Source organism: Eubalaena glacialis, chromosome 5, assembly GCF_028564815.1.
Source record: "Eubalaena glacialis isolate mEubGla1 chromosome 5, mEubGla1.1.hap2.+ XY, whole genome shotgun sequence".
NCBI lineage: Eukaryota > Metazoa > Chordata > Mammalia > Artiodactyla > Balaenidae > Eubalaena > Eubalaena glacialis.
Genome location: NC_083720.1, coordinates 2,133,247 through 2,159,183, shown reverse-complemented (window position 1 = coordinate 2,159,183; position 25,937 = coordinate 2,133,247). Strand labels below are relative to the sequence as shown.

Here is a 25,937-nt window from a genome sequence, read left to right as displayed (position 1 = left end):
CTTGGGTACCTACGATGAGTGATCTGGAAGGCACGCTGATGAAGTGTGAAAATCCCACCAAGGCAATCAGTCACTGGCTCTGTCCTTTAGAAATCAGGTGACCTGGACCTTCGTAAGCAGCTCTGCTAAGCCTATATCCAAGTTTGTAAACTGGACCTAATATCACGTCATAAAGGGCTGCTTATAAATATTCGTTCAACAATTATTTATTAAGCACCCACTATATACCAAACACCTTCAAAGTGCAGGAAATACAATGGTAAAAAAAGACCATTCTAGTGAGGGAGAGAGGTTAAAAATCACTTAATGACAAGTGGTAAGAAAAACATTAGCCAATCATGTAGTGATAAACGGCGTGAAACAAAATCAAGCAAAGGCACAGGCGGAGGGTGCTGTTTGGGCTGAGGTAGGACCAGGAGAGACCCCTCTGGAGGGTCACACTTAGGCAGAGACCTGGGATGTGAGGATGTGAGCCTCGGGAAGGTCTGGGAGAAGACCGTCCCTAGAGAGACAAGAATGGTGGGAAAAGCAATTAGATGATATTTTAGAAAGAGGTTTTTAAACAACTGACCTTTAAAAAAAGTTTAACTCCGAGAAATTAGAACCTTCAGTTTTAAGCATTCTGAGGAACTGAAGTTTTACTGAATTTTATCCAAGAGAAAACATACAGTTTACTTGTTTTGTTTTGGTTTGGTTTGGTTTGGTTTGGCTTTGTGATTATTTTTTTAATTAATTTTTATTGGAGTATAGTTGCTTTACAATGTTGTGTTAGTTTCTACTGCACAGAAAAGTGCATCAGCCATTTGTATACACGTATCCCCTCTTTTCTGGATTTCCTTCCTGAACTCTACTCAGAGCACTGAGTAGAGTTCCTTGTGCTACACAGTAGGTTCTCATTAGTTATCTAAAAACATCACAGTTTTGGCTGGTGACTAAAGCCTCCAGGACTATTGGGAAGAACAGGGAAATCAGGAGGAAGGTCCTGTTTCTCGGGGAAGTGATGCGCTCCCATTTTGGAGAGGAAGACATCAGAAGACGGGGGGCTGTTTCAGGCTCAGGAGGGGAGGCTGCAGACAGAGATTTGACAGTGGCTGCCTAGTGGGTGCAGGTGGGAGACACGGGGCCTTCCTCCTCAGCCTTCCTTTCTGCTCCACTACTCCCCCCATTTCAACTGAGATCCTGAGCCCTGGACCTGCACCCACTCTCTGGACGTCCCAGAGCACCTCAAGGTCAGCTTCAAATTAGACTCATCACCCCCTGCAATCCAGTCCTCTTTCCACACTGAGAATCCTGCCAACAGCTACCGTCTACCAGGCGAAGGAAGCAGGAAACTGGGGCACCATCTAACTCTGTCTGCTAAGCACCGCAGTCAGTCACGCAGGAGGGGTGCGCTGCTGCGGTCCCGCGTGCAGGGCCCTGTCGGGCACCAGGCACACCGTGCAGAATCACGGAGGCCAGCCCGGCCTTCCGAGGCGCTGCCGCCCGCCCCCCAGCCCCCCGCCCTCTCTACTGTCCTTTCACGCCAGGGCCACCACTCTCCTCCACTTCCCTTCTAACTGGCCTTCCGACCTCTTCCTCCCTTCCAGACCCTCCCCACTGCCTCTCAGGGTCACCTTCCTAACATGCAAATACAAGCTCACTTCTCCACCGCCTACAGACCCTGAAGGTGTCGCGGAGTCTGAGGATGAAGTGAGAACGGAGCGCAGCCCTGCCTGACACCATCCACAGGCACACCGTGCACAAGCCACGCCACTTACAAAATCTCCACTCGGCTCAAGCAGGACCCCCTCCAGGAAGCCCACCCTGATTGTCCGAGGGAGAGGCAAGCACTCCTTCCTTTTCCAGCCCTCTGCATCTTGAAAACATCTTCATTAAATCTCAGTGAGGGCAGGTTCTAGGTTCACGGTCTAATTCCCGGTGTAGCTCCAGCCCGCAAACAATTGAGGGGATGACTAAATGGACCTCCAGGTGCAGGGCACCAAGAGCGGCATACTGCACACAGCAGACTGAAAAAACTGGAGGCGCCGACTACAGGGAATGGGTCAGAGGTAGTGATGCCTCTCGAGGGCTGAAAGGAGGAGGAGAGTTAGGATTTTCACAGGTCCACAGTACCCTCACCTCTCTAGGACCTTCCCACCTATGGACTCGTTCAATCGTCCCCTCGGATGTAGGTACTGCTACTAGTTAGTCCCTTTTCTCACATAAGGGACTCAAGCTAAGAGTAAATAACTTGCCACTGTCACACAGCTGGCGAGAGAAGAACCAAGACACACTCAGGCCTGCCTGACTCCAGGAATCCCGCTTAAACAGTACTATTAAGAAGCAATAAGCTGCAACCAAAGCGGTTTTGTTTTTGATTTTTTCTTTTGAAGTGCAAAAGCCTCTAAACTAAAGATTTGCCATGAACACGTTTAGAAATTAAGGTATGTTGGGACTTCCCTGGTGGTCCAGTGGTAAAGAATCTGCCTTCCAATGCCAGCGACGCGTGTTCGATCCCTGGTCAGGGGACTAAGATCCCACATGCAGCAGGGCAACTAAGCCCACACTCCTCAACTACTGAGCTCGCGTGCCCCTCAACTAGAGAGAGAAAACCCACGCACCACAACTAGAGAGAAGCCCGTGCGCCGCAACGGAAGATCCCGCGTGCTGCAACTAAGACCCAATGCAGCCAAATAAATAAATAAATATTAAAAAACAAAAAAGAAATTAAGGTATGTGTGAAATGAAAATAAGAGTAAACCAAAACTCCCAAGATGTCAGAAATGGTTATGGTGATGGCCATACTAATGAGTAGCCCTTATTAGCATTTACTAAAAGCCAGATACTTTTCTAGAAGTTTCACAAGTCTACTCTCACTAAATCTTCCCATCAGCGCTACAAGGCGAGTACTGTTGCTGAGCTCTTGTTATCATCCTCATTTTACAGGTGTGGAAACGAGGGCACAGATGTGTGGAATAATCTGCCCAAAGCTGTACAGCCAGTAAGCAGGGACGCTGGGATTTGAACCCAAGTAACCGCCCTGGACAAATGGGGACGCCACCTTTGTCACAGCGGCTGTTTTTCCATCAATAACCAGGACTGCCAAGATAAATGCACAATGTGAGGAACAGCTCGCTCCAGTGGCTCCTGGATATTGAGGGGCTTGTGACATGGTTTTATACCTTGAATGCCATAATTATTTTTATAACATATTTTGTGACATTACACACCATCCAACTACAATCATGAATTTAGTGTGTATTATTCCAATCTACTTGTAAATATCTGCGTGTGTGTGTGTGTGTGTGTGTGTGTGTGTATATAGCCATGAACAATATCGTACTGTTTTAAAACAAGATTCTTAACCTGGGATCCACAGCAGATATCGGGGTGTCCCTGAATTCAAATTGGAAAAAAAAAATCATCTTTATTTTCACAAACTTCCAACCAAAATTCATCACTTCCTTCTGCTATAAATATAGGCAAAAGTACAATCATATTAGCAGTGCCTGTGACTTCATCACCAGGAGAATTCAGATTTTCATGTCACATCATAGTTATCAGAGGTAACTCAAAATATCTTGTATCTCAAACGACTTTGAAATTACAGTATAGGTGCCAGGCCAGCAGCCAGACTGTCTACAAGCACTCATGCGACACAGCCAACCAACCCTTAGGCAGCTCTGTGCCTGGCAGTTAATCGTTCAGACTCCAAGTGGCCAGGTCCCAAGTTCTCACACGGGTGGTCTAGCTATCTACTTTACTCTCTGCAATTCCCTACAGCTGTATTGAGCAACACATGGAAGTAGGTAAGTCAAAGGCCATCCCTCAGTTTACAATCCCCATTTGAGCTGATCAACAAGAGCCCTTACACTGACAGATCTTTAAAAGATGACACCTTAACTTGCCTATGTTTTACATGTATTGCCCTGTCACTTAATGCTCTAATAACAAAGCACATATTGTAACACGAATCCATTAAAAATTTTATAATTATTTTAATATAATTGGCTTCCTTTACAACTGTAGGTAATTAATTTTATTTAGATTAAGAAGCCCTATTCTAGAGGTTGTTAAATTAACAGGAATGGTGTGTTACTGCATACATCACTCTACAATTTAATATTTTTTCAAGCAACTTGGTCCATTTTGACACAACTTGCTTACTCCGTCCCAGTCTGTTCCTCCCCGACCCCCAGCCTCAGGACCTTTGCCCTCCTTGTCCCTTGGCCTGGAAAGCTCTTCCTCAGGCCTTTATTCCTGGTCATCCCACCTAAACTGTCATGCCCCACCTTATGTCCAACCCTTAGCATCCCCCTTCTCTGCTTCATTATTTCTTCTTAGCCCTTATCACTATCTACTACACAATCTATTTTACGTATCTTGTTGAGGACCTGTCTCCCCACTAGATTATAAACTCCTTGAAGAGAGGGGTTTTACCTGTGTTATTCATAACTGTACCCCCGATATCTAGATGAGTATCTGGCATAAAATAACCACTCAGTAAACATTTGTTGAATGAGTAAATGAATTTGTTTTAATTGCTGTATAGCAATTTACTGTATGAACATCCACCCAATGTGAGAAAACAGTTACAAATCATATATCTGGTAAGGGATTGTTATCCAGAATATATAGAGAACTAAAGTTCTACAACAACAACAAAAGACAACCAATTCAAAAATGCACAAAGGAGTTGAATAGACATTTATTCAAAGAAGATATATAAATGGCCAATAGGCACATGAGGAGATGCTTAACATCAATAATCATTACAGAAACGCATATCAAACGTTGTACCACCTCATACCCATGGAGAGGCTAAAATAAAAAAAAACAGAAAATAGCAAGTGTTGATGAGGATGTGGAGAAATTTGAACCCTTATGCACTGTTGGTGGGAATGTAAAATGGAAAGTGTTGGTGGGAGTGGAAAACAGTACGGAGGTTCCTCAAAAAAATTAAAAATACAACTACCATAAGATCCAGCAATTCCACTTCTAGGTATAAACCCAAAAGAACAGAAAGCAGGATCTCGAAGAGATATTTGTACACTCACGTCCATAGCCGCATATTCATAATAGCTAAGATGTGGAAGCAACCCAAATGTCCATCAGCAGACGAATGGATAAGCAAAAGGAGTATATACTTAGAATTATTCATCCTTAAAAAGGAAGGAAATTCTGACACATGCTACAATATGGATAAACCTTAAGGGCATTATGCTAAGTAAAATAAGCCAGTCAAAAAAAGACAAACATTGTACAATTCCACTCATATGAGGTATTTAGAATAGTCAGAATCATAAGAGATGGAAACCAGAATGGTGGCTTCCAGGGGCTGGAAGGAGGGGAGAATGGGGAGTTATTATTAATAATGGGGACAGAGTTTCAGTTTTATAAGATGAAAAGAGTTCTGTGGACAGATGGTGGTGATGGCTGCACAACAATGTGAATGCACTTAACACCACTGAACTGTACACTTAAAATGGTTAAGATGATACATTTTGTGTGTATTTTACCACAATAAAAAACTTTCTGAAAAAAAAAAAAGAGAGATCTAGTCAAACAACATAAAGTCATTTGTGGCTTAAGTACTGAAAAGGTATCACCCAGCTCTCCACTTTATACGCCACCAGAAGTGAAGATGACATGCAGATGCAGCAGCCTTGGCGAGGGAGTCATTGGCTGTGACGACTAACGCCGTAGAAAACTCTCCAAGCACAGGGCAGAACGTAACCAGAACTGCTGAAACAGCAGACCAGGCCCCAGCTTCCTCCTGTACGACGCTCCGGGGTTATCTCTCTTCCCTTCCTGCATCCAGTGTCAGCGTTTACCTTAGCACAGTCACTGCAAAGACGCAGGAAAAAATGCCTCTCAGTCCTTTCTCATCCCGTGAGAAAATCCCAGGGGTGTCTTTCAAAAGGGGAAATGAAAAGGGGGGATGAGAGAAGATACATCAGATTTCCCTCTAAGTACCTTACCTGGCACCTCGCCTCTGGCCCGTTCGTTATCACAGTACTTCCTGAGAAAGGCTATTCTGATGCAAAAGAATCGCTGTACAATCTCAGAAGAAAGGGTGGTCTTCTTACTTGCACCCACTACACCGTTTGTGCCCTGGCACTTCTGTCCCAGGGGAAATGGAGCTGACAGACCCCCTGCTCCTTTTGCTTCTCTACCTTTACTTGCTTGTCCATACGGGGCTTCCCTTGTTTGAGCGCCTTCACCATCTTCTGGCTCCGAAACAGCCCCTTCCCCTCATACCTCCCAACAGTAATCCTTTTTCTTAGCGTTTCTCTAAAACGCCTGCAAAGAGGAAGGAAGAGACCAGCAAAGTCACGGCCCCAGTGCACCTGATGCATAAAAGCCAGTGAAGTGGACAAGCTCCTCCCAGGGAGGGTCACAGGCCAGAGGTGCAGGTGCTGCGGAGCCTTGGCCAGGACTCAAGGCTCTGTTTGGCCTCTGGCTTCTGGGCCAGAGCAGAGGGTGACAGTAGGTCACTTCCACCTCCACATACTGAGGAGGAGGCAGCCTATACCTGCCAGGCCGGGTCCTCCCTTTGCGCCTGAGAAAGCCTGATCACAGGATATCCGCTGAATAGTAGGAGCAGGGCTGTGACAGAAACGGAGCTGGCACAGAAGATAAGCATCTTATTTGTCATTTTCGTAGGAAAGGCCCCTAATTCAGACTTTCACTGAGTCATTCTGGCTTGATAATTCATGTGAACTCAAGTTAGTGAAATTTTGATGTACTTGATTTAATGTTGATGTACGAAAAGTCTTCGGAGAAAAAATAAAGCTGTGTTTCAGTAAAAAGCTATACGTTGTATTCATCTGGCATCTCCTGCTAGGTTATCCAATTCTAGGCTTCCTTGTCTCTGAGCTGTTGTGCAGCTTTCTGTAAATCATAGGTGATGATGGGCAGACATTCGAGCCATCTTATCTGGTAGATTCCATGGTCTTCTATAGAAAAATCATTTTGCCTCCATTTGCAATTCAATTCCTTTACTCCATATAAACTTTAGCCTTTTTTTTTTTTTAATATAAACTTGGTTTTCATTGATTTTTTTTTTTTTCCAGCCACAGTGCAGCATGCGGGATCTTAGTTCCTTGACCAAGGATCAAACCCGTGCCCCCTGCAGTGGAAGCACAGAGTCTTAACAACTAGACCTCCAGGGAAGTCCCAAATTTTAGCCTTCTGACTTTTTCCTTTGAACGGATCATAACATCTGCTTGGTTCACTCACATATGAGAAAAATAAAACACACGTTCATTTTATTTTTTTAATTTTTTAATTTTATTTTACTTACTTTTTTATACAGCAGATCTTATTAGTCATCCATTTTATACACATCAGTGTATACATGTCAATCCCAATCTCCCAATTCATCACACCACCCCCACCACCCTGCTTTCCCCCCTTGGTGTCCACGTGTTTGTTCCCTACATCTGTGTCTCCATTTCTGCCCTGCAAATCAGTTCATCTGTACCATTTTTCTAGGTTCCACAGATATGTGTTAATATACGATATTTGTTTTTCTCTTTCTGACTTACTTCACTCTGTATGACAGTCTCTAGATGCATCCACGTCTCTACAAATGACCCAATTTCATTCCTTTTTAAGGCTGACTAATATTCCATTGTATATATGTACCACAACTTCTTTATCCATTCGTCTGTCGATGGGCATTTAGGTTGCTTCCATGTCCTGGCTACTGTAAATAGTGCTGCAGTGAACAGTGGGGTGCATGTGTCTTTTTGAATTATGGTATATGCCATAATTCTCTGGGTATATGTCCAGTAGTGGCATTGCTGGGTCATACGGTAACTCTATTTTTAGTTTTTTAAGGCACCTCCATACTGTTCTCCATAGTGGCTGTATCAATTTACAGTCCCACCAACAGTGCAAGAGGGTTCCCTTTTCTCCACACCCTCTCCAGCATTTGTTGTTTGTAGATTTTCTGATGATGCCCATTCTAACTGGTGTGAGGTGATACCTCATTGTAGTTTTGATTTGCATTTCTCTAATAATTAGTGATGTTGAGCAGCTTTTCATGTGCTTCTTGGCCATCTGTATGTCCTCTTTGGAGAAATGTCTATTTAGGTCTTCTGCACATTTTTTGATTGGGTTGTTTGTTTTTTTAATATTGAGCTGCATGCGCTGTTTATATATTTTGGAGATTAATCCTTAGTCCGTTGATTTGTTTGTAAACATTTTCTCCCATTCTGAGGGTTGTCTTTTCATCTTGCTTGCAGTTTCCTTTGCTTTGCAAAAGCTTTTAAGTTTCATTAGGTCCCATTTGTTTATTTTTGGTTTTATTTCCATTATTCTAGGAGGTGGATCAAAAAAGATCTTGCTGTGATTTATGTCAAAGAGTGTTCTTCCTATGTTTTCCTCTAAGAGTTTTATAGTGTCCAGTCTTACATTTAGTTCTCTAATCCATTTTGAGTTTATTTTTGTGTATGGTGTTAGGGAGTGTTCTAATTTCATTCTTTCACATGTAGCTGTCCAGTTTTCCCAGCACCACTTATTGAAGAGACTGTCTTTTCTCCATTGTATATCCTTGCTTCCTTTGTCAAGGATTAGTTGACCATAGGTGCGTGGGTTTATCTCTGGGCTTTCTATCCTGTTCCATTGATCTATATTTCTGTTTTTGTGCCAGTACGATATTGTCTTGATTACTGTAGCTTTGTAGTATAGTCTGAAGTCAGGGAGTCTGATTCCTCCAGCTCCGTTTTTTTCCCCCAAGACTGCTTTGGCTATTACGGGTCTTTTGTGCCTCCATACAAATTTTAAGATTTTTTGTTCTAGTTCTGTAAAACATGCCATTGGTAATTTGATAGGGATTGCATTGAATCTGTAGATTGCTTTGGGTAGTATAGTCATTTTCACAATATTGATTCTTCCAATCCAAGAACATGGTATATCTCTCCAACTGTTGGTATCATCTTTAATTTCTTTCATCAGTGTCTTATAGTTTTCTGCATACAGGTCTTTTGTCTCCCTAGGTAGGTTTATTCCTAGGTATTTTATTCTTTTTGTTGCAGTGGTAAATGGGTGTGTTTCCTTAATTTCTCTTTCAGATACTTCATCATTAGTGTATAGGAATGCCAGAGATTTCTGTGCATTAATTTTGTATCCTGCAACTTTACCAAATTCATTGATTAGCTCTAGTAGTTTTCTGGTGGCATCTTTAGGATTCTCTATGTATAGTATCATGTCATCTGCAAACAGTGACAGTTTTACTTCTTTTCCCATTTCTATTCCTTTTATTTCTTTTCCTCCTCTGATTTCCGTGGCTAGGACTTCCAAAACTATGTTGAATAATAGTGGTGAGAGTGGACATCCTTGTCTTGTTCCTGATATTAGAGGAAATGCTTTCAGTTTTTCACCATTGGGAATGATGTTTGCTGTGAGTTTGTCGTATATGGCCTTTATTATGTTGAGGTAGGTTCCCTCTATGCTCACTTTCTGGAGAGTTTTTATTATAAATGGGTGTTGAATTTTGTCAAAAGCCTTTTCTGCATCTATTGAGATGATCATATGGTTTTTATTCTTCAATTTGTTAATATGGTGTATCCCATTGATTGATTTGCATATATTGAAGAATCCTTTCATCCCTGGAATAAATCCCGCTTGATCATGGTGTATGATCCTTTTAATGTGTTGTTGGATTCTGTTTGCTAGTATTTTGTTGAGGATTTTTGCATCTCTATTCATCAGTGATATTGGTCTGTAATTTTCTTTTTTTGTAGTATCTTTGTCTGGTTTTGGTATCAGCGTGATGGTGGTCTCATAGAATGAGTTTGGGACTGTTCCTTCCTCTGCAATTTTTTGGAAGAGTTTGAGAGGACGGGTGTTAGCTCGTCTCTAAATGTTTGATAGAGTTCACCTGTGAAGCTAACTGGTCCTGGACTTTTGTTTGTTGGAAGATTTTTAATCACAGTTTCAATTTCATTACTTGTGATTGGTCTGTTCATATTTTCTATTTCTTCCTGGTTCAGTCTTGGAAGGTTATACCTTTCTAAGAATTTGTTCATTTCTTCCAGGTTGTCCATTTTATTGGCATAGAGTTGTTTGTAGTAGTCTCTTAGGATGCTTTGTATTTCTGTGGTGTCTGTTGTAACTTCTCCTTTTTCATTTCTAATTTTATTGATTTGAGTCCTCTCCCTCTTTTTCGTGATGAGTCTGGCTAATGGTTTATCAATTTTGTTTATCTTCTCAAAGAACCAGCTTTTAGTTTCATTGATCTTTGCTACTGTTTTCTTTGTTTCTATTTCATTTATTTCTGCTCTGATCTTTATGATTTCTTTCCATCTGCTAACTTTGGGTTTTGTTTGTTCTTCTCTAATTGCTTTAGGTGTAAGGTTAGGTTGTTTGAGATTTTTCTTGTTTCTTGAGGTAGGCTTGTATAGCTATAAACTTCCCTCTTAGAACTGCTTTTGCTGCATCCAATAGGTTTTGGGTCGTCGTGTTTTCATTATCATTTGTCGCTAGGTATTTTTTTATTTCCTCTTTGATTTCTTCAGTGATCTCTTGGTTATTTAGTAACGTATTGTTTAGCCTCTATGTGTTTGTGCTTTTTACGTTTTTTCCCCTGTAATTGATTTCTAATCTCATAGCGTTGTGGTCAGAAAAGATGCTTGATATGATTTCAATTTTCTTAAATTTACTGAGGCTTGATTTGTTACCCAAGATGTGATCTATCCTAGAGAATGTTCCGTGCGCACTTGAGAAGAAAGTGTTATCTGCTGTTTTTGGATGGAATGTCCTATAAATATCAATTAAATCTATCTGGTCTATTATGTTTTTTAAAGCTTGTGTTTCCTTATTAATTTTCTGTTTGGATGACCTGTCCACTGGTGTAAGTGAGGTGTTAAAGTCCCCCACTATTATTGTGTTACTGTCGATTTCCTCTTTTATAGCTGTTAGCAGTTGCCTTATGTATTGAGGTGCTCCTATGTTGGGTGCATATATATTTATAATTGTTATATCTTCTTCTTGGATTGATCCCTTGATCATTATGTAGTGTCCTTCCTTGTCTCTTGTAACATTCTTTATTTTAAAGTCTATTTTATCTGATATGAGCATTGTTACTCCAGCTTTCTTTTGATTTCCATTTGCATGGAATATCTTTTTCCATCCCCTCACTTTCAGTCTGAATGTGTCCCTAGGTCTGAAGTGGGTCTCTTGTAGACAGCATATATATGGGTCTTGTTTTTGTATCCATTCAGCAAGCCTGTGTCTTTTGGTTGGAGCATTTAATCCATTCACGTTTAAGGTAATTATCGATATGTATGTTCCTATGACCATTTTCTTAATTGTTTTGGGTTTGTTTTTGTAGGTCCTTTTCTTCTCTTGTGTTTCCCACTTAGAGAAGTTCCTTTAGCGTTTGCTGTAGAGCTGGTTTGGTGGTGCTGAATTCTCTTAGCTTTTGCTTGTCTGTAAAGCTTTTGATTTCTCCATCGAATCTGAATGAGATCCTTGCCAGGTAGAGTAATCTTGGTTGTAGGTTCTTCCCTTTCATGATTTTAAGTATATCATGCCACTCCCTTCTGGCTTGTAGTTTCTGCTGAGAAATCAGCTGTTAACCTTATGGGAGTTCCCTTGTATGTTATTTGTCGTTTTTCCCTTGCTGCTTTCAATAATTTTTCTTTGTCTTTAATTTTTGCCAATTTGATTACTATGTGTCTCGGTGTGTTTCTCCTTGGGTTTATCCTGTATGGGACTCGCTGCGCTTCCTGGACTTGGGTGGCTATTTCCTTTCCCATGTTAGGGAAGTTTTCGACTATAATCTCTTCAAACATTTTCTCTCATCCTTTCTCTCTCTCTTCTCCTTCTGGGACCCCTATAATGGGAATGTTGTTGCGCTTAGTGTTGTCCCAGAGGTCTCTTAGGCTGTCTTCATTTCTTTTCATTCTTTTTTCTTTATTCTGTTCCGCAGCAGTGAATTCCACCATTCTGTCTTCCAGGTCACTTATCCGTTCTTCTGCCTCAGTTATTCTGCTATTGATTCCTTCTAGTGTAGTTTTCATTTCAGTTATTGTGTTGTTCATCTCTGTTTGTTCTTTAATTCTTCTAGGTCTTTGTTAAACATTTCTTGCATCTTCTTGACCTTTGACTCCATTCTTTTTCTGAGGTCCTGGATCATCTTCACTATCATTATTCTGAATTCTTTTTCTGGAAGGTTGCCTATCTCCACTTCATTTAGTTGTTTTCCTGGGGTTTTATCTTGTTCCTTCATCTGGTACATAGCCCTCTGCCTTTTCATCTTGTCTATCTTTCTGTGAATGTGGTTTTTGTTCCACAGGCTGCAGGACTGTAGTTCTTCTTGCTTCTGCTGTGTGCCCTCTGGTGGATGAGGCTATCTAAGAGGCTTGTGCAAGTTTCCTGATGGGAGGGACTGGTGGTGGGTAGAGCTGGCTGTTGCTTTGGTGGGCAGAGCTCAGTAAAAGTTTAATCCGCTTGTCTGCTGATGGGTGGGGCTGGGTTCCCTCCCTGTTGGTTGTTTGGCCTGAGGTGACCCAACACTGGAGCCTACCGGGGCTCTTTGGTGGGGCTAATGGCGGACTCTGGTAGGGCTCATGCCAAGGAGTACTTCTCAGAACTTCTGCTGCCAGTGTCCTTGTCCTCACAGTGAGACACAGCCACCCCCCGCCTTTGCAGGAGACCCTCCAACACTAGCAGGTACGTCTGGTTCAGTCTCCTATGGGGTCACTGCTCCTTCCCCTGTGTCCCGATGCACACACTACTTTGTGTGTGCCCTCCAAGAGTGGAGTCTCTGTTTCCCCCAGTCCTGTCAAAGTCCTGCAATCAAATCCCGCTAGCCTTCAAAGTCTGATTCTCTAGGAATTCCTCCTCCCGTTGCCGGACCCCCAGGTTGGGAAGCCTGACGTGGGGCTCAGAACCTTCACTCCAGTTGTTGGACTTCTGTGGTGAGGCACAGTTTGTGAGGCACCCACCCAGGGGTTATGGGATTTGATTTTATTGTGTTTGCGCCCCTCCTACCATCTCATTGTGGCTTCTCCTTTGTCTTTGTATGTGGGTTATCTTTTTTGGTGAGTTCCAGTGTCTTCCTGTCGATGGCTGTTCAGCAGTTAGTTGTGATTCTGGTGTTCTCGCAAGAGGGAGTGACAGCACGTCTTTCTACTCTGCCATCTTGAACCAATCTCCATGTTCATTTTAATATTATCTGTATGAGAATGATTTTACTTTTCTCTGAAGTTTATCTTTTAATACTTCTCATTCCTAGTCAAGCTACTTCCATGGGACCTGTAGTGATGCTTCCTCTGTCATTCTGATGTTGGTAATTTGTGTCATCTCTTTTTCTTAGCCTGATTAGAGGCTTATAGATTTTATTAATCTTCTCAGAGAATCAGCTTTTCATTTTGTTGATTTCCTCTATTTCGTATTGGCGGTTTCACTGATTTCTACCCCATTTTTTATTGCTTTTCTTCTGCTTCCATTGGATTTAATTTGCTCTTCTTTTTCTGCTTCCCTAAGGTGGAGCTTAGATGACTGATTTTAGCTCTTTCTACTTTTTTTTTTTTTTTTTTTTTGGCCACACCACATGGCTTGCGGGATCTCAGTTCCCCAACCACGGATTCAACCCAGGCCATGGCAGTGAAAGCCCGGAATCCTAACCGCTAGGCCACCAGGGAACTCCCTCTACTTTTTTAATATATGCATTCAATGCTATAAAATTTCCTCTCAGCACTGCCTTTGCTACATCTCACAAATTTAGATGTTTTATTTTCATTTTCATTTAGTTCAAAGTTAATTTTAAATTTCTCTAGAGATTTCTTCTTTGACTCATGTTATTTACAAGTATGATGTTTAATATCCAAGTATTTTAAGATTTTCCAGCTTTCTTTCTGTTACTGATTTCTAGTTTAATTTCATTGTGGTATGAGAGAAGATAGTGTATGATTTCTATTCTTTTAAATTTATTAAGGTGTGTTTTATGGCCCAGTATGTGGTCTATCTTGGAGAATGTTTCATGTGAGCTTGAGAAGAATGTGTAGTGTATTCATCAATTTCTCCTTGCAGTTCTATCAGTTTTTGCCTCATATGTTTTCAACAATTTATCTATTGTTAGGCTATACAAATTAAGGATTGTTAGGTCTTCTTGGAGAATTGACCCCCTTATCATTATGTAAAGCCCATCTTTATTCTTGATAACCTTCCTTACTCTGAAGTTTAAATTGTGTGAAATTAATATAGGTACTTCCACTGCCTTTTGACTAGTGTTAGCATGGTATATCTTTCTCCATCTCTGTATTTCAAATCTATATGTGTCTTTATATTTAAAATGGGTTTACTGTAGACAAAATATAGTTGGGTCTTGTTTTTTTGATACACTCTGACAATCTCTTAGAATTGGTATACTTAGACCACTGATGCCCAAAGTGATTACTTACATAGTTGGATTACTATGTACAATATTTGTTACTGTTTTCTATTTGTTGCCCTTGTTCTTTGTTCTTATTTTTGTCTTCCATGTTCTTCTTTTTTGCCTTTTAATTGATCGTATTATGATTCCACTTTCTCATCTTTCTTAGCATATCAATTATACTTTTAAAAAATATTTATTTATTTATTTGGTTGTGCTGGGTCTTAGTTGTGGCAGGCAGGCTCCTTAGTTGCAGCAGATGGGTTCCTCAGTTGCAGCTCGTGGGCTCCTTAGTTGTGGCACGCAGGCTCCTTAGTTGTGGCATGCGAACTCTTAGTTGCGGCATGCATGTGGGATCCAGTTCCCTGCCCAGGGATCAAACCCAGGCCCCCTGCATTGGGAGTGCAGAGTCTTAACCACTGCACCATCAGGGAAGTCCCCAATTACACTTCTTTTTAAATTGCTTTCAGTGGTTGCCTTAGAGTTTATAATATATATGTACAACTAATCCAAGTCCACTTTCAAATAACACTATACCACCTCACAGGCAGTGCAATTACCTTATAAAAATAACAAAATATTCCTAATTCCTCCTTCCCATCCCATGTATCATTGCTGTCATTCATTTCACTTATATATAAGCATATATTTTATAAATTTGTATATATATACACACACACATACAAACACATAATCAAATACATTGTTGCTATAATTATTTTAAATTGTTATCTATTAGATCAATTAGGAACAAGAAAAATAGGGAACTCCCTGGTGGTCCAGTGGTTAGGACTCTGCATTTCCACTGCAGGGGGCCCGGGTTTGATCCCTGGTCAGGGAACTAGGATTCCACAAGCCGAGTGGTGAAAAAATAAAAAGAGTAAGAAAAATGAAAGTTTTTATTTGTCCTTCACTTATTCATTCTCCTGTGCTCTTCCTTTCTTATATAGATTCAAGTTTCTGACTTATATTTTTCCTTCTCTCTGAACAACTCTATTTAACATTCCTTGCAAGGCAGGTCTACTGGCAGCAAATTCTCTCAATTTTCATTTGTCTAAGAAAGTCTTTATTTCTTCTTCACTTTTGAGGGATATTTTCATAAGAAATTCTAGGTTGGTGGTTTTATCTTTCAACACTTTAAATGTCTCACTCTACCCTCTTCTTGCCAGCATGGTTTCTCAGAAGTCAGATGCAATTCTTATCTCTCATCCTCTATAGGTCAGATGTTTTTCCCTCTGGCTTCTTTCAATGTTTTTTCTTTATCTTTGGTTTCCATATCCTTGTTTTTGCTGTTGTTTGTTTGTTTTCCTAGTTACCACCTTATTTTTGTGTGTTTGGTATGATTTCCATGTCTTTGAATGTGATATACCTAGGTGTAGTTTGGGGGGGCATTTATCCTGTTTGGTGTTTTCTGAGCTTCGTGGATTTGTGGCTTGATTTTTGACATTAATTTTGGGAAATTTTCAGTTATTGTTTCAAATATTTCTTCTGCTTCTTTCTCTGTTTCTTCTCATTATATGTATGTTACACCTTTTTGTAGTTGTCCCACAATTCTTGGATGTTCTGATTTTTTTTTTCAGTCTTTTTTCTCTTTGCTTTTCAGTTTTAGAAGTTTCTACTGTCATATCCTGAAGCTGAGAGATTCTTTCTTCAGCCCTGTCCAGTCTACAAATGAGCCCACCAAAGGCCCTCTTCATTTCTGTTAGTGTTTGTTTGTTTAACCTTTGGCGTTTCCTTTGACTCTCTCTTAGGATTTCCATCTCTCTGCTTACATTATCCATCTGGCTCTTGCATGTTGTCTACTTTTCCATTAAAGCCCTTAGAATATCAATCATCATTTTTAAAAAAGTTCCTGGTCTGCTAATTCCAACGTTCCTGCTTTTACTCTGAGAGGTCTGCGAAGCCATGAAGAGGGTGGAGGAGAAGGATGACACATCCAACTTAAATTTTAACAGAGTCACGCTGGCTGGTGTTTTGAGAACAGACTGCAGGGTCAGAAAGGCAGAAGCTGAGATGAAGCAGCAGCCCACTGCAGTCTTCCAGGTGAGAGGGACTGTGGCTCAAGCCATGTTCACAGCAGTGGAGGTGGCGAGAGGTCAGATTCTGTTATATTTTGAAGAGAGATGTGAAAATATTTGTCCAATGACTGGATATGGTGTATAAGGAATTAAAAGGCAATTATAAGATTTTTGGCCCGAGCATTAACTGAGATGCAGAAGGAAAAATTTGGGGCAGGAGAGTTAAGAGTTTAGTGTTGACTCTTTTTTTGGTGCCACTGAGGTCTACGAGCAGCGATGTCAAGTGGGCAGGTGGAGAATGAGCTGCACTTCAAGGGACAGTCCATCTGCAGATCCCAATGTGAGAGATGGTAGCTTGTTTCAAGCCGTGGTACTAGATGTGATCACGGGGGAGGGAGTGAGGGCAGAGAAGGTGAGATTCCGCGGTCCAAGCCTTGGGAGCATGTCAGCATGCGGAGGTCTAGAGAATGAGAGGGTAGCAGTCAAATAGCAGAAAGAGCAGAAAGTCAGGGGGCATGGCGGCCTGGAAGGTCGTGTTGACTGAGGAAAGCAAGGGGGCTACATCAGCTGCAGCCCACAGGTGTAGTAGGAGGTGGATTGAGAACTGACCCTGGTGACCTTGACAAAGGTGGTCTGGCGATGTGGTGGAGATGAGGGCTCAGCACCCAGCACATAATTCACTCAGTATTTACCTGGAAAAGTAAATGACAAATACACGCAGTGGTTCACACACAAGGCCTCACCCATACATCACTAAACACGGTGGCACGTGTGCACACGCACACACATGCCCCTACCACCTGGGTCTCTCTATCGCTACGAGAGACCCCTTCTCCCGAGACAAGGTTCTCTGGCTTGGTCCGGGGAAGAGTCCCACTAGGTGAAAGACAGAGAGGAATGGGGTCCTCTCTGCAGGCATCTTAGTCCACTCAGGCTGCTGTTAACAAATCACCACAGGCTGGGTGTCTTAAAACAACAAGCACTTATTTCTCAGAGTTCTGGAGGCTGGGAATTCCAAGATGAAGGTGCCAGCCGATTCACTGACTGGTTTTTAGATGCCTGTCCTCTCACTGTGTCCTCGCATGGCCTTTCCTCAGTGCGTGCTCTCTTTTTATAAGGGCGTTAATCATGAGGGCCCCGCTCTCATAACCTAATCTAACCAGTTACCCCACAAAGGCCCTGCCTCCAAATACCATCACATTGGGCATTAGAGCTTCAACAGATGAATTGGAGGTGAGGGTGGGAAACAAGCTTTCAGTCCGCAGCAGCAGGCTTGGGACACACATGCTGGAGAACCCTGACAGCCACCCAGCCCCTCCCTCAGCAGGGAAGCCCAAGACTCCTCAGCATCTTAAGTCCTGATGACTACAGCCAAATAATGTTTTATGCCAGAGAAAAGCCAAATACGTGTATTTTCCCTTGTCAGAAATTAGCAGAGGGACTTCCCTGGTGGCACAGGGTTAAGAATCCGCCTGCCAATGCAGGGGACACGGGTTCAATCCCTGGTCTGGGAAGATCCCACATGCCGCGGAGCAACTAAGCCCGTGCGCTACAACTACTGAGCCTGCGCTCTAGAGACCGAGAGCCACGACTACTGAGCCTGCGTGCTGCAACTACTGAAGCCTGTGCGCCTAGAGCCCGTGCTCTACAACAAGAGAAGCCACTGCAATGAGAAGCCTGTGCACCGCAACTAAGAGTAGCCCCCACTCGCAGCAACTAGAGAAAGCCCACGCGCAGCAACGAAGACCCAACGCAGCCAAAAAGAAATAAATAAAATAGATTAAAAAAAAAAAGAATTAGTGGAAATTGCACACTAATGTGAATACAGGCTGTATTGGTTTTAGTGTAATTATAAGATACCTAACATGAAACCATTTTTAAAAATCAATCGCGGTATGAGTAATCAAACATTAATTAAAATGGAGGCTATCACCATATGATTTTCAGATTACTTCCTGGTATTAATGTCCCAGGTTGATCTTTCTGCTTTGCAGTTTAAGTTAAATATTTATGAGGCACTAGGCTCCAACTCAGAGTGTGAGGGCAAAGTAAACTCATGGGGAGTGGACGCTTTCATTAAGTCCTGTCATGGGCCTGGGTCAGTCTGGCAGGCATATGGAGACCAAGCAATTATTAAATGATTTGTTGGTGTTTGCTTTGTGTACAAAGTTCCCCAAGAATATTACACCCTTTCATCGTGGCTTCACTTACTTAACCTGAAATTTTATGTCTGACACTTTGTATTGGGTTTGCCAAAAAGTTCCTTCAGTTTTTAAGTAAAAATAAAAGACACATTTTTCATTTTCACCAAGAATTTTATTGAACAATGTATTCACCATTTTGTTCCACTACCTTCTGCCATTTTTCAGGCAACTTCATAATTCCATCTTTCCAAAACTTTTTATCTTTTTGAGCAAAGAACTGCTCCAGGTGTCTTTTACAGTCTTCCAGGTAATTGAAATTTTTTCCATTAAGAGAACTTTGTAAAGACCAAAATAAACAGAAATCTGAAGGTACAATGTCTGGTGAATAAGGCGGATGAATCAGAACTTCCCAGCCAAGCTGTAACAGTTTTTGCCTGGTGATGAAAGAAACATGTGGTCTTGCGTTATCCTGATGGAAGATTATGCGTTCTCTGTTGACTAATTCTGGATGCTTTTCATCGAGTGCTGCTTTCAGTTGGTCTAATTGGGAGCAGTACTTGTCGGAATTAATAGTTTGGTTTTCCAGAAGGACCTCATAATAGAGGACTCCCTTCCAATCCCACCATATACACAACATCACCTTCTTTGGATGAAGACCGGCCTTTGGTGTGGTTGGTGGTGGTTCATTTCGCTTACCCCACGATCTCTTCGATTCCACATTGTTGTACAGTATCCACTTTTCATCACCCATCACAATGTTTTAAAAATGAAACGTTTTCATTACGTTTCAGTAGAGAATCGCATGCAGAAATACGGTCAAGAAGGTTTTTTTCGCTTAACTTACATGGAACCCAAACATCAAAGCGATGAACATAATCAAGCTGGTGCAAATGATTTTCAACGTTTGATTTGGATATTTCGAGTATGTCGGCTATCGCCCGCATGGTATAATGTCGATTGTTCTCAATTAATGTCTCGATTTGATCGCTATCAACTTCAACTGGTGTACGCAACCGTGGAGCATCGTCCAGAGAGAAATCTCCAGCACAAAACTTCACAGACCACTTTTCACACGTTTGATCAGTCACAGCACCTTCTCCATACACTGCACAAATCTTTTTTTGCATTTCAGTTGCATTTTTACCTTCCTTGAAATAATAAAGCATAATATGCTGAAAATATTGTTTTCTTCCATCTTCAATATTAAAATGGTTACACAAAAATTCACTGATTTTGGTAAGTTTTTTTTTTTTAATGCACGCTGATATGATAACTGTCACAATACAACCTAACAAAATTGTTTTGAATGAAGTTAAAGACAACTAAGCACTACTAGAGCCATCTTATGGAAAAACACGAATGAACTTTTTGGCCAACCCAAATAGCTTTTGATGGTTAATGGACTGAAACCTTTTATGATTTAAATATTTTAATTTGACTGATTTGTTCCCATCTCTGCTGTTCTGTGTGTCAGTCACTTATGAGTTTAGGATCTGATATCCTATAAGTTAGAAATTATTTCTGTTTATGGGTGGTATCTGCTTTGGAAATGAAATTTGGGCTGAAGGTTGGCAGATGGCATCACAGTCAGGGAACGGGAATTTTGTGGGGGGAAGATTTGTTATAACCAGAGACCCAGGAGGCTTCCTGGGTCCTGCTTTCTCACTCACACCCCACATCTCATCTGTCACCAGGTCCCGTTGATTCTGGCTCCAAAACCTTCTTGCATCTGTTCCCTCCTCTCCTCAGCCTGTCGTTCCTTTTGTCCATACTCTCAGGATCTCTAAGCTGAACTGGGCAAAAGCCTCAGCCCTGGCTTCCTTGCCTTCAGTCTGGTCCTCTTCATTTTATTTCTCAAACTACAGTCAAAGTGATCTTGTCAAACATGAACCTGATCATGAAGCACCCCTACTTGTCTCTTTCTAGCCTCTCCCCTCCCTGTATTCTCCTTCTGCACCACTTATACAAATGTTCACATAGTTCCCTGAGCACTGCCAGCTTCTTCCACCCTTTGTGCTTTGTAAGCATGCTTTTCTTCTGGCCACAGTGCTCTTTCCTCTCCTGTTCATCTGGAAAACTCCTGTTTATCCTCAGAGACTCAGCTCCAGTGACTCCTCTTCTGTGAAGTCTTCTTCTGTGTTCCCTTCACTTGTTTAAGCAGCCCTGGTCATTGTCCTCCTTATCACGTTGTCCTACACGTCACTTATTCATTGTCAGGTCTATTCCTTCACCAGACTGTGAGCGCCAAAGAACAGGGATAATCTTTATACTTCCCACACTCAGACAAATAGTGGGTGTTAGAGAATTTTTCTAAAAATCTAAGGTATTAGAATTTATTAGATGGCTAATTGTAATTTATATTGACATAAAATAATTTAGCTTAGAAATTAATACTTATTCATTTGGAGGAAAGACTTTACTTCTTCGGCATTTTTATTGCCTCTAGAAAAATATTTTCTAGTTTGTGAAGGAAACAATTTATTTAATGACCTGTGTTTCTCCTCATCTGATAAGCTCGTCAACATGGACAAATCGGTTTTCTAGAACTGTGCTGTCCAGCATAAGCACTACGTGTGCCGTTGAGCTCTGGATGTGTGGCCAATCTGAATGGAGAAGTGCTGATTCAGACTCTGACTATCTAGTATGACAATGAGAATTTTTTTTTTTTTAATGAGTTAGTTGAATACATTCAGATGTGTTTCATTTGAAACATGGATCCCTAGTCTCTGGATAACAGAATATGATTTGATGGGGGTTTTTTGTTTGTTTTTTAAAATATTTATTTATTTATTTATTTAATTTATTTAGGCCACACAGGGTCTTAGTTGCAGCACGCGGGATCTTTAGTTGCGGCATGCGGACTCTTTAGTTGCAGCATTCGGACTTCTTAGTTGCGGCATGCAACTCTTGGTTGCGGCATGCATGCAGGATCTAGTTCCCCAACCAGATATAGAACCTGGGCCCCCTGCATTGGGAGCACAGAGTCTTACCCACTGGACCACCAGGGAAGTCCCTGATTTGATGTTTTATGCACAAAAGTAAAAACACTTAAAAATGTCAATTGGGCTAAAATTGAATGTTCACAATATAGTATATACAGTGAGAAATGGGAGGGAAACAGAATTTCCACAAGCTGTGAAACCACATTACTGTACTGGTGAGAAATCTTAAGGGTTACTTCAACCATAAGGTTAAGGTGAATGTTAACATAGCTGACATGGCTGTTGGTCTGAAGTGGTCAAACAGTAAAATGACCTGAACAGCTGCAGGTCTGGAAACTTCAGCACTTTAACATGTTAGAACTCAATCTCTGTTGTTATTCTGTCAAAGGAGAGCATTTAAAAGCCACTCTCCAGCTCGTCAAGTGCAGACAGAACACACCCAAGACCCAGGGTGCTGAGATTCAGGGAAGTCCGATGGCTGCAGGGTCTCTCGCCTGGAAAGAGGACCATTCCCTAGTGACCAGTGGTGGGCAGTGGTCATTGTGCAGAGGGTATTGGAAAGGGGAAAAAGCCCTGACGATGCAGGTGATGATGACACAAGCAGAGGTGGAGGACAAGGCCTGGAACCCAGGAAAAGAGCCAACATGAAACAAGAATGATGACCGTCTCCAGTGAGGGGACAGTCCAGGCAGAAGAGAAATAGCAACTAGATCTGAACAGGAACTGGAAATATATGTATGTCTATGATTGCTGCCTACTCTATAGAACTGTGCTTAATTTAACCAGAAAGTAAACTGTATTAAGTCTTAGTTCATCTAACAGATATCAGTAAGAACAGTACACTAATCACAAAGTTCTACTAAGTAAGAGACTGGTAAATATGTCTAGGCATGGGTGACTTGATGCAGAAGCTTATTAGTTTCTGGTCTCAGTTCTTTTTTTTTTCTTTCAGAGATCATTGAAATTTAGTTAATCACACTGCAGTTAGTCATAAGATGCTTGTTTCCTCCACTTGCCTGTCACCTCATCAAAGGCAAATTTTCTGCCGAATTCATGGTTCACTCCAGTACCTACCACAGTTCCTAGCACAAAATAAATGGCCAATAAATTCTTGATGAAGGAATGGAAAAAAGAAAAAGAGAAATGCATTAAGCATTCAACTCAAGAAGGTAGAAGCCAATCAAAATAAAGAGAATAATAATATAAGCAGAAATTAATAAAACAGAAGGCAAACATACAATAGCATATGAAACCAAAAGCTGGTTCACTGAAAAGACTAATAAAATAGAAACACCTTTTGCAAGTCTAATAAAAATGACAGGCACACACAAATAATACTCCAAATGAAAAAGATCACAATTGTAATTGTAAAATAGTAAGAAAACGTTTCAAATAACGTTTATGCCAAATAAATTTGAACACTTAGAGGAAAATATTTTTCTCAGAAACCACACATTACCAAACATAGCTCAAGAAGAAACAGGAATCTTGAATATCACAATAACTATTAAAGAAATTAAACAGATAATAAAATGAACCATTCCCATCCCTTCTTCCAAAGAGAGGAAAAGGCACCAAACCCAGGCAATTTCACAAGCAAGTTTTACCAGTCCTTTAAGGTACAGAGAGTCACTATCTAATGAATTTTTTTTCCTTTAAAAACAAAACTTTTACCAGACATAATTTGCACAATAATATGCACTACTCTTAAGGCTATTTCCTGATGAGCTTTTACAAATGTATGTACGCACACAGTTACCACCTGGATCAATAAACAGAACATCCTCGTTGTCCCCCAAAGCTCCCTCCTGCCTCTTTCGTGTCACAACCCCCTTCCCGGAAGCAATCATGACTCCCATTCAGATGGCCGCGGATTAATTTCACTTCATGCTCATGAAATCATTGAGGATTGTATTGAATAGTTTCTTCTGATTTTCCCCTCAACATAAGGCTCTTCAGATTTGCCCAGGCTGTTGCATGTGTCAGTAGTTAACTCTTTTCTATTGCAGTGTAGTATTATACTGTTTCATTATTTGTTGATTCATTCTCTTCCTGAGAACACTTGGGCTGTTTCCAGTTTGAGACTATTAGGAATAAAGCTGGTATAAACTAGACTTTTTGTAGACGTATGTATGAATTTCACCTGGGTATATCCTGAAGGGGAATCACTGGGTCATAGCATAGGTGTGTGTGTAACTTTATTAGAAGCTGCTATTTTCCTGTACCGGTTCGACCATTTTACACTCCAACAAGCAATGTGTGCGAGTTCTAGTTGCAGCTACTCGGCATCTTTGCTAACACTTGATATATTGTCAAGGAATGCAAGCAGCCTCTAGAAGCTGGAAAAGGCAAGAAAATGGATGGATTCTCCCCTAGAATTTCCAGAAAGGAACACAACCCTGCTGACACCTTGACTTTAACCTAGTGAGACCCTTTTCAGACTTCTGACCTGTTAGATAATAAAGTTTTGTGGTAATTTGTTACAGCAGCAACAGGAAAACTAACACGGCAAGTCAGAAAATGGGAGACTTGTGCAAGGCATATTTAGTATCCAGATTATATAAAGAGCTGCTACAAATCAATGAGATACTCTCCCCTCACTGGGCAGAAGATGCGAACAAGCAATTCACAAAGAGGAAAGCTGAATCACCAGTCAATGTGAAAAGATGTTCAACCTCCCTGGTAATTAGGAAAACACAAATTAAAACAGTGTTACATGGACTGACCTGTATCCGCCCCCTCCCATTCACATGTTGAAGCGCTGATCTCCAATGTGACTGTATTTGGCCATAGGGCCTTTAGGGTAGTAATTAAGGTTAAATGAGGCCAGAGGATTAGGACCCTAATCCCATAGGTGTCCTTGTAAGAGCAACAGTTACCAGATCTCCCCCTCTCTCAGCCAACACAGAGGAAAGGCCATGTGAGCACACAGGAAGAGAGCCCTCACCAGAACTCAACCAGGCTGGCACCCTGGTCTTGGACTCCTGGCCTCCAGAGTTGTGGGAAAATAAATTTCTGTCATTTAAGCCACCCAGTCTGCGGTATTTTGTTATGGCAGCCCAAGCAGACTAATATAAATGGTAAGATAACATTTCATGCCTTTCAGGAACAAAAGTTTGAGAGTCTGATAACTCCAAGTGCTAGCAAGAGTGGAAAGGAAGGAAGATGAGGGAGGGAAAAGAGGAGGAAGGGAACTTAAACATCAACAAGGATAACAAAACCACACACACACACACACACACACACACACACACACACACACACAGAGCAACAGCACTGACCTGAAGTTTAAATCATGTAAAACAATACTCCATATTGTTACCTACAAACCTAAACAGCCAGAGTGTAGAGAGACCTTGGTTATCTCTGGGGAATGAGGGAAGGGCCTGGGATCTTGGAAAGATACACAAAGTGTTTCAAGTGTATCTGCAATGTTTTTTTCTTAAAGAAAGAAATGAAATACAGCAAAATGCTAAGATTTGTTGGGCAGTGGGCACTGGGGTGTTTGTTATATTATTTTCTACACTTTGAACTCTTTCACAATTAAAGAAACCACATTCACGTTAAATTAGGAATGTTTATCAAAACAGAAACAGATTCATAGATACCGAGAACAAACTGGTGGTTGCCAGAGTGGAGGGGGGTGCTGGGGGGATGAGTGAAATAGGTGGGGGAGATTAAGAGGTACAAATTTCCAGGTATAAAATAAATAAATCACAGGGATGTAATGTACAGCATAAGGAATATAGTCAAGAATATTTTAATATCCTTGTATGGTGACAAATGGTAACTAGGTCTATCATGGTGATCATTTTGTAATGTACAGAAATACCAAAGCACTATGTTGTACACCTAAAATTAATATAATACTGTAAGTCAATTATACTTCAAAAAAAAATTAAAAATGCTCTTTCCGCCATCCTTCCGTGCCACCATAACAGTGGGCACGAATGCCCCGGGTGATGTTCTCAAGAGCATCAACAATGCCGAAAATAGAGGCCAAAGCCAGGTTCTTACTAGGCTGTCCTCCAAACCCACTGTCCACTTTCCAACTGTGATGATGAAAGCATGGTTCCATTGGAGAATTTGATCACATGTGATCCCATGATCACAGAGCTGGGAAAATTGTTGTGAAGCTCTCAGGCAGGCAAACAAGTGTGGAGTGATCAGCCCAGATTTGATGTGCAACTCAAAGATCTAGAAAAACGGCAGAGTAACCTGCTCCCGTCCCGTCAGTTTGGTCCCTTTGGACTGACAACCTCAGCTAGCATCATGGTCCATGAAGCGAGACGAAAACACATAGGAAGGAAAATCCTGGGATTCTTTTTCTAGGGATGTAATACATTCGTGCAAATAAAATGCCTCAATGGAAAAAAATCAAAAATGTTTATCAATGTTTCAATTGTCAAAAATGAAAATACTTTTTCTTTTCTTTTTTTTTTTTTGGCCACGCCGCATGGCTTGT

At 41.3% G+C, this 25,937-nt stretch overlaps 1 protein-coding gene and 1 pseudogene across 2 annotated transcripts in view; one reads left to right on the top strand and one right to left on the bottom strand.

Moving 5' to 3' along the window:
* The window catches only part of GRK4 (G protein-coupled receptor kinase 4), a 105,471-nt gene that overhangs the window by 74,895 nt on the left and 4,639 nt on the right, over positions 1–25,937 (bottom strand). The window lies entirely within an intron of this gene.
* On the top strand, positions 16,274–25,804 carry LOC133091872 (small ribosomal subunit protein uS8-like; annotated as a pseudogene).